This window comes from Cryptomeria japonica, chromosome 7 (genome assembly GCF_030272615.1).
Source record: "Cryptomeria japonica chromosome 7, Sugi_1.0, whole genome shotgun sequence".
Lineage (NCBI taxonomy): Eukaryota > Viridiplantae > Streptophyta > Pinopsida > Cupressales > Cupressaceae > Cryptomeria > Cryptomeria japonica.
This window is the reverse complement of record NC_081411.1, coordinates 512,254,001-512,262,712: the sequence shown is the minus strand read 5'-3', so window position 1 is coordinate 512,262,712 and position 8,712 is coordinate 512,254,001.

The window sequence follows — 8,712 nt, the reverse complement described above, 5'->3', positions numbered from 1 at the left end:
GATTAGCCACTAGCAACTCATTAGGAGAGGGATTAGAAAAGTGATTAGATGGGATTAGGACAAATGGGATTTGTAGGAGGATTTGACTAGGAGAGAGAATGAGTGGAGGGAATTAAAAATTAGAAGAATAATGATAAGTGAGATTAGGGGGGCTTCTAGAAGAATTCATTTGGTTAATGATGGATTAGGAAAAAGGTGATTTGTAGGAATCACCTAGCTTAGTTAATTAATTGAAATTAATTAATTAAAAGGAGGAATTTGGAGAGAACCGATTTTAGAGATTTTAGAAGAATAAAGGTAGGTTGATTTATTAATTAAATCAATCAATATACTATAGTGACAACATTAATTATATTTAATTAATATTGAGAAGGAATATGAATTGGCACAATTAATAAATTAATTATGCAAGGAGTTTAAATAAATTAATGAATTTTTTTAATTTAAGTGTTTACATTTTTCCCCTATTTTACGCAACGGCAAATTTGGCGATGGGTAAAAGATACAAGAAAAAAAAAGATGCCCTGGCATAAAACATGGGTGGCGTATGCCCCCTCGAGAATTTTTTCAGAATTTTTTAGAAAATTGACGAAAAATTCTCGAAAAGAAGAAAGAAGAAGGGGTGACAAATGAATGAGAAAGAAAGATAGAAGAGGAGATAGAAAGAGGGAGAACACAAAGGAAATGGGTCTACAAGGGGGTCCATATAAGCCACATAGGGCCCAATGAAGGGTCATTGTTACACACAAGCATTGGAGCAACCTACAGCCTAGAAGAAGAGAAGAAGAGATGGATCACATTCCCACACATGAGCACCACACCGAGAGGATCCAATAGGATGAGAGACCCGAGGGCTATGGACCACCAATATGTACGACTATCCTCCTCTATGATTTTGTAGATTTAGGCTATAATTAGGGCTTAGATGAGTGTAAAAACTCTAGCGAGGCAGATGCATTGATCGCCATTTCAGAGCGTGTGCCTCTAGGATAGCACGAGCGCTCACGAGTCAAAGGGGAATGTAGGGGGGTCTGGCTCGAGCACTCATATTTGGTGTGGGGGCTAGCAGTGGGGATAGTTAAGGTTAGGTTTAGGGTTGGGAAAAGGGTAGCGCGGCGTGAGTGGTCGCACTAGGGCAAGTTAGGTTTAGGTCAGGGAAGGAAAAGGGGCATCGTAGTGCAGGTGCTCATGGATTAGGATTAGGTCGGGGAGGGAGAAAAAGGTAGTGCGGCACATGCACTAGCGCTAGTTCCTTCTAGGGTCCCATGTGGAGGTCTGTCAGTGCGTGCACTTGTAGAATGGCACAAGCACCATGGGTTTGGCGTGAGCACTGAGTAAATCAACACATGCACTAGGGAAGAAAGGGATGGGAAAATAGGTTTAGAATTTTGGCTTGGGGTAAGGTATAGGTGCAGCAGGGGATAGGATAGGGCTTAAGGATATGAGATGATGAATTGGATTGCTAAATGCAGGTGGATTTGGGACCATTGGCATCGACGGGGTACTAGCCAACGACTATGAGACTATATCGACGGTTATGATCAGATGAGTTGGAGATCCTAGTTGTTGTGGGGTTGAATTTTGTCGGTAGGTGGCCGAGGATTCGAGCCCATACTACGATGATGAGAGCTTTAGTGGAGAGATGGGATAGTAGGTATAACACCTACCTACTGGCGAGGCGACAATGACTCTACTAGATGTATAGAGGATCTTGAAGATCCCCATTTGCGGCGTCATCCCAGAGTACCGATTAGATGTGGCCGATTTTTACCTCTAGGAGGTTTGTGAGTATGAGGGACTACCAATGTCAGATAGGAGTAGGATGCACTTGGGTTGGGTGATGGGTATCTGACATATTCCTTGTCTGGTACTTGTGATTTACAGATTTTTGAGCGGATAGATTATACCTAATCTTGGAGGACATGGGTTTTCGGTTGGATGGAGCAAGTGTGTTTATTATATGATTCATGATTGTGCAGAGTATGCTTGGGGATCTATGATGTTGGCTCAGTTGTATCATGATATGCATCTTATGGTGTACAGGGAATATTCCAACTTATCTGCAGGAGTTACACTTCTTCATATCTAGGCTTGGGAGCATATTGCAGTTACATGGCCACTAGGTGTACAGGATAGGCGGGCTCGATGACCATATATAGATAGGTACAAGGGCCTATTACATTATACATAGATAGGATCAATATGGTTTTGGCAACACATTTTTTATGAGCTTTTCTAGTTCACATGGCGGCCATTTTTGGACAGTGAGATATGGAGGGTGGACTGACAGTTGCACCGGGCCGGAGTGGAGATGTGGTTATTTGGTAGGTTTGTATATATTATGGAGTATTACACCCCTTACAGAGTAGCAAGACAATTCAGCTTGGTCCAGGACATAGTGGGAGACATACCATTGTATCCTCAGATGACACAAGAGGAGAGCTCTTGGGGCCTGACAATGAGTCCATTAGAGGGTAGGACCAGTTTCCAGATGCTACCATATTTGGTTTGGGACAAGTGGCTCAAGGTAGGAGAGGATCCAGGGACCACTGGAGGATATAGGAGCTGGTGGGAGGGGAATTTTCTAGTGTGTCATACCATCCCTGGAGTCTTGGAGGATGATGAGCTATAGCCGACAATAGATGAGGTAGTCGGTGGAGAGGATGATGCACCTGGTGAGAGGGTTGTGGTCAGAGAAGGGAGGGGTGTTGGTGGCAAGTAGAGGAGGGTTAGGGTGGCATGGAGGAGAGAGCCTAGGGTGGAATAGGGATAGGCAGGAGCACCACCAGTAGGGCAAGTAGCTGAGGGAGGGGATAGTGGGGGAAAGGAGGCCATACCTATGGATATTCTAGAGGCACAGGTATAGGGTGCAAGGTCATAGGCTAGGGGAGGAGTGTCACAAGCTAATTTTAATAGACTCCAACAACAGAGAGATGCCACTCGGGTGAGACTACACTCGCTCGAGGATGAGCTACAGATAGAGAGGGCTAGGAGGCAGAGGTGGAGTGGTTGTGGTGGGAGATACTAGAATTGATAGAGAGCCTCCATACAGTGAGGGTGGAGGTATATTCTCTAAGGGGGGACATGGAGGAGTCTGAGCAGATGCTAGAGGAGGCATGATCAGGGACCGCTATTGGCACCTTACAAGATGTTCTCCGCTGACAGGATGATAAGATAGAGGAGCTACAGGGATGAGTACAAAGGGAAGAGGCAGATGCTACACATCTATACAGGGAGAGGGATGTGGCATGCCAAATGTTGGTCCCTAAAGGGTTTGGGCAGCTATATTTTGATATGATACAGTGGAGAGAGAGGGTAGAGAAGGAAGGTCAGGAGGTGGCCTACTATAGGGGGCTATACCTTGCAGTGGTACCTGCGGAGAAGTGAGAAACCTTGTACACTAAGATTGTGTGATCTCACAGGACACGGCCAACAATCATCACAGAGCCAGTAGATAGGTGGATCTGTGGGTTTTAGGCCACCTAGAGAAGGGGGAGCAGGAGGATCCAAGGGAGGAGGTGCTAAGGAGGGGGCTGGGGAGATAGGTGGAGAGAGCTAGCTCCATTTTGGCTTATGTGTTATATTTTGACCCTTTAGGGTGATCATTGTATTATGACACATTCATTTTTATTTTTGTGAGCTTATATATATGATTCTTGGCAGCGGTGATATCTGTATCTTATTATGATGGACTCCATTTATTATTTTTACGATGTGATGCATGGATGATGATTATTGATGTATTGCATTGACCTATTTGTAATGTAGGATGGATGCTTATATATCTATGCTTATGATGTGTTATTGATATGTTCATGGATGCAGGATGGATGCATGTGCATGCATGTATGATATGGTGTGGATGAATAGAAGAGTGATTATGTATGTGCACATGTTTCTAAAATGTTTTAATGCGCATATATGTTGTATATGAGGATGTTTAATGTATAATGAATATGATGATGAATATGCAATGTACTAATAGATGTGGATGCAAATGATTAATGATAAATGATAAATTAGTCTAAATGAGTAATAAATGCAATCTAAATGAGGAATGAATGATAAATGTAATGCCACCCACACAGATAATGCAATGTAAATGATTAACGTTATGCAAAATAATGCCATCTAATATGAATGAATAATGTAACCTAAATGACGTATGCAAGATGGATGTAGGATGCAGTGCAATCTAAATGCAATCTAAGTGGTTAATGCTTGTGAAAATGATAATCTAAGTGAATAGTGTAATGAAATGAATGGATAATGTAACCTAAATGAATAGCTAATGCAATCTAGATGAATAATGAAATGAATGATGGCACCTAAGTGGATAATGAAATGAATGGATAATACAATGAGTGATGCATTCTAAATGTAGGATGTTTTTGTGAATATGCTCGTAATAATACAATGATCTCAGATAGAAATAGAAGAATAGGGGAGGGGGGGGGAATTGAAGACTCCATGGGGTTATTAGATGGTTAGAATTAGGAATTTATGGAATGATGGGGAGAGTTGTGCACAAAAGATGTGGAGATCCAACCTAGTTTAATATTGCCCTATGTAAACCACATCACTGATTATAGGAACCAATATGCCATGAGAAACCCAAGGCATGGAATTACTCACAGTCAAACGAGAATTCCTTACACATGGCTATGCAAGTGTTGAGGAACACTAGTACAAAGTTGTGTGTACATACAAGGAAACCCTCAAACACACTGATACCTCTTGTACACGAGAAGGTAAGTGTTGATAAACTCTAGTACTAGGTCATCGATTCATACAAGAGAGATCCAAAAAATGTCATACCATGAAAAAATGCCCCATTATGCACCTATTGTAAACATACCTGGATATGGAAGATCCAGGCAGTCATAGATAGATGCGGTTGTAGGAAAAAAAATGCAAGTCAAAATGAAAAGCCAAAAAATCAAACAAGTCTCTTGCCAAGAGTATGATTAGCATGGAGAATTAAACTACCAGGCAAGGGAAGGATTCATCCCTAGGGAAAAAGATAGGGTGGGTGGATTTGGACTAGGCAATTGACCAAATGACCTTGAAGATAACTTGCAGACTAAGGACTGACCTCAAGAATTGATGAAGCTCACACAGAGGCACAAGCTCAGGAAATGGGAGACAAAAGCTCAATTTGATGGGACAATATTTATTCATGATTTAGGCGAACACTCATCATCATACGAGTGATTATTCTAGTGGGAGTGGAGGAACGTCGTGATGGGGAATTGGATAGTGAGAATGTTGGATATGAGGTGATGTAGCGCTAACCTAATAGATGGTGGATCTATATTATTTACCTCAGCGCCTGCATGCATGTTTTCACTGAGGTACTTGCCCATAGTGCCACAAAGTGGTTTTCACTAATGGACAAATTGTTTTTTCTTTATTTTTTACTTCTTTTTTTTGTGTCACAAGGCACCTGTTTACCAAGTTATCATCAGAGTGACGATCTTTTTTCAGGATCTTTTTCTCATTTTTTTGTATTTTTCTTGATTTTTGGATTTTTTTTACAATTGATAACCTTCTGAGGACTAGGCATATAATCTCTTTAGGTGCATGATGTTCATTGGATCATCCAAAGGATATCCTTCAGGAGTAGCCAACTGATATGCCCATGATCCATACTTTACTATGATCACATATGGTCCAAGCCAATTAGGCTCAAAATTGCCTTTCTTCTCTCTTTCTTAAAGGTTTCTCTGATTTTCCATGAGGACAAGATCACCAATTTCAAATTCCTGGGTTCAGAACTTCTTATGGTAACTCAAGCGTAGGCAATTCTGATATACCCGAAGATGGTTTAAGACCTTGAGGCACCTTTCATCCAGCAGTTTTAGCTCTTGCAGTTTGGCAACTGTATTCCACATCTAGGAGGATGTCCTGCAATGACACCCTTAGAGAGGGGATATCAATCTCAAGAGGGAGTATGGCTTTAGAGCCAAAGACAAGGGAATATGGGGTGGCACCAGTGGGTGTATGGATGGAGGTGTGGTAAGTCCACAAAGAAAGGTGGAGTTGGAGTTGCCAATCATGGCCAGTTTCATTGACTATCTTTTTGAGGATTTTAATTAGGGTTTTGTTAGAAGCCTCATCTTGACCATTACCTTGCGTGTAATATGGAGTGGAGAAGCGGTGTTGGATATTAAATTTCTAATAGAGCTCTTTAACATCCTGATTCTTGAATGGACTATCATTATCTATAATGATAACTTTAGGGATTACATATTGACAGATTAAATAATTCAAGATGAATTTGGAGATTTGTTTACCGGCAGTGAAGGTAAGAGGGATGGCCTCCACCCACTTGGTGAAATATTTGGTGGCGGTAATAATAAATTTATGATCATTGGAGGATGTAGGGTGTATTTTCCCAATGAGAATGAGCCCCCATTGTGAGAAGGACCAGGGTGTAATGAACGGCTACAATTCTTGTGATGGCACATGGATCTTGTCGGCATGTTTCTGGCAAGGGATACATTTCTTCACATAATTATATGCATCTACTTCCATTGTAGGCCAGTAGTATCCTATTCTCAAGATCTTTTTAGCCAAAGTGAGCCCACTTGAGTGTGCCCCATAGATGCCTTCGTGCACTCTGGAGGGAACCATCAAAATGCCTTCTGAACAAGGTGTCTCCAAGGATAGTGTAACGAGAACATCAACAAATGAAGGTTTGTTGTTGGGTTTTGGTAAGGTGTGGGGGAATGGTGATATCTCTTAAGTAAGTGAATGTCTCTTGATACCAGGGGGATTCAGGACCAACGAGTATGCACACCATTTCAGATTCTGGTAAATCATATGTTGGTATGAATAATTGCTCGACCAAGAACTCACACTTCTGAATATGTGTCGGCATCTGAAGGATGAAGCTAATGGTGGCCATTTCATCTGTAGCTCTGTTGTTTGTTCATGGAATTTGATCAAACTTGATTGTTGTGAAATGTTGCTTAAGATCTTCAACCATACTACGATAGGGAAGAAGCTTGTCATCGTTTGTTTGATATTCGTCATTGACTTATTTTATGACAAGCTGGGAATCACCATAGACACGTAATTCCAATATCTTTCATTGGATAGACAAGTGTAGTCCAGTAATCAGTGCCTCATACTCTATGATGGTGTTGGTACATGCAAAGGCTATCTTTTATAATTTTGGGATGCAATCTCCTTGAGGTGTGATCAATTGTATCCCTACCCCCAATTTTATTTGGGTGCAAGAGCCATCAAAGTACAACTGCCATGTGGAGGATGTGGTGATAGTCATTATGAATTCGTTTGGCAATTCTGTAAGGATCGAATGGTCACTTGGAAGAGGAGCATTAGCTAGTTGGTCTGTGATTACCTATCCTTTGATTTCTTTTTTGTTCACATATTCAATGTCAAACTCACTTAACAACATGACCCATTTAGCAGTTCTGCCAGTGAGGGCAGCCTTTGACAAGAGATATTTGAGAGGGTCAATCTTAGCAATTAGTCTTATTTTGTTCTTTAGCATGTAGTGTCAAATTTTTTGTGTACTAAATACCAGTGCTAAGCATGCTCTTTCAATGGGGGTATAATGGAGCTCATACCCTACGAGTGTTCGACTGATGTAGTATATAGCATGCTCCTTTCCCTGATCATCTATCTCTGCCAATATTGCCCCCAATGCCATTGTAGTAGCAAATATGTACAAAAGAAGAGGATTTCCAGGAGTAGGAGGTATAAGAACTAGAGGTGATTTCAGATATTCTTTGAGTTTTTCAAAAGCCTTTTGACACAGGTAGTCCCATTTGAATTTTGTGTCTTTGTGCAACAAGTGTGCAAATGGATGGCATTTATCTACAAGCTGCGAGATGAAGCACCTGATAGATTGAAGTTTCCCTTGGAGGTTGTGCAGTTGTCTAAGGGTCTTTGGGGGAAGCATTTCCATGATAGCTTTCACCTTTGCAAGATCAACCTCTATGCCTCTACGGGAAACAATGAAACCTAGCAGTTTTCCTGATGTGACACCAAAGACACGCTTCTTAGGATTGAGGTGCGGTTTGTATTTTTCCAATCTTTCAAAGATTTGCCTTAAGATAGGGATGTGCTCATGTCTTGTCTTTGATTTTCCTAGAAGATCGTCCACATAATCCCCCATGATTTTGTGCAAGAGCTCATGAAAAATTGTTGTCATTGCACACTAATATGTAGCTCCGACATTCTTGAGACCAAAAGGAATGACCTAGTAATAGAAAGTCCCCCATGGTGTTGTGAATGTATTTTTGTGTTGATCTTCCTCTGTGATTCTGATCTGATTATATCCAAAAAATCCATCCATAACTGATAGCATCTCATGTCCTACTATGAGATCTACAATCATGTCTATGTTGGGTAGCGAGAAATCATCCTTAGGGTAAGCCTTTTTTAGATCTCCGAAATCAATACAAATGTGGATGCCCCAAGCGGGTTTGCCGACAAGTACAATGTTGTATACCCATTCAAGGTAGTCTATTGGTTTGGTGAATTTTGCATCCAACATCTTTTAAAGTTCTTCTTTGACCAAGAGTACAATATGTGGATGCATCTTGCGTAACTTCTGCTTTAGTGGTTTTGCATCTAGACGGACAACAAGATTGTGAACTACCAAGTCAAGATCTAGGCCTGGCATGTTAGCAATGGACCAAGCGAAGTTGATTTTTGTTTTTGTGAGGAAATTGATGT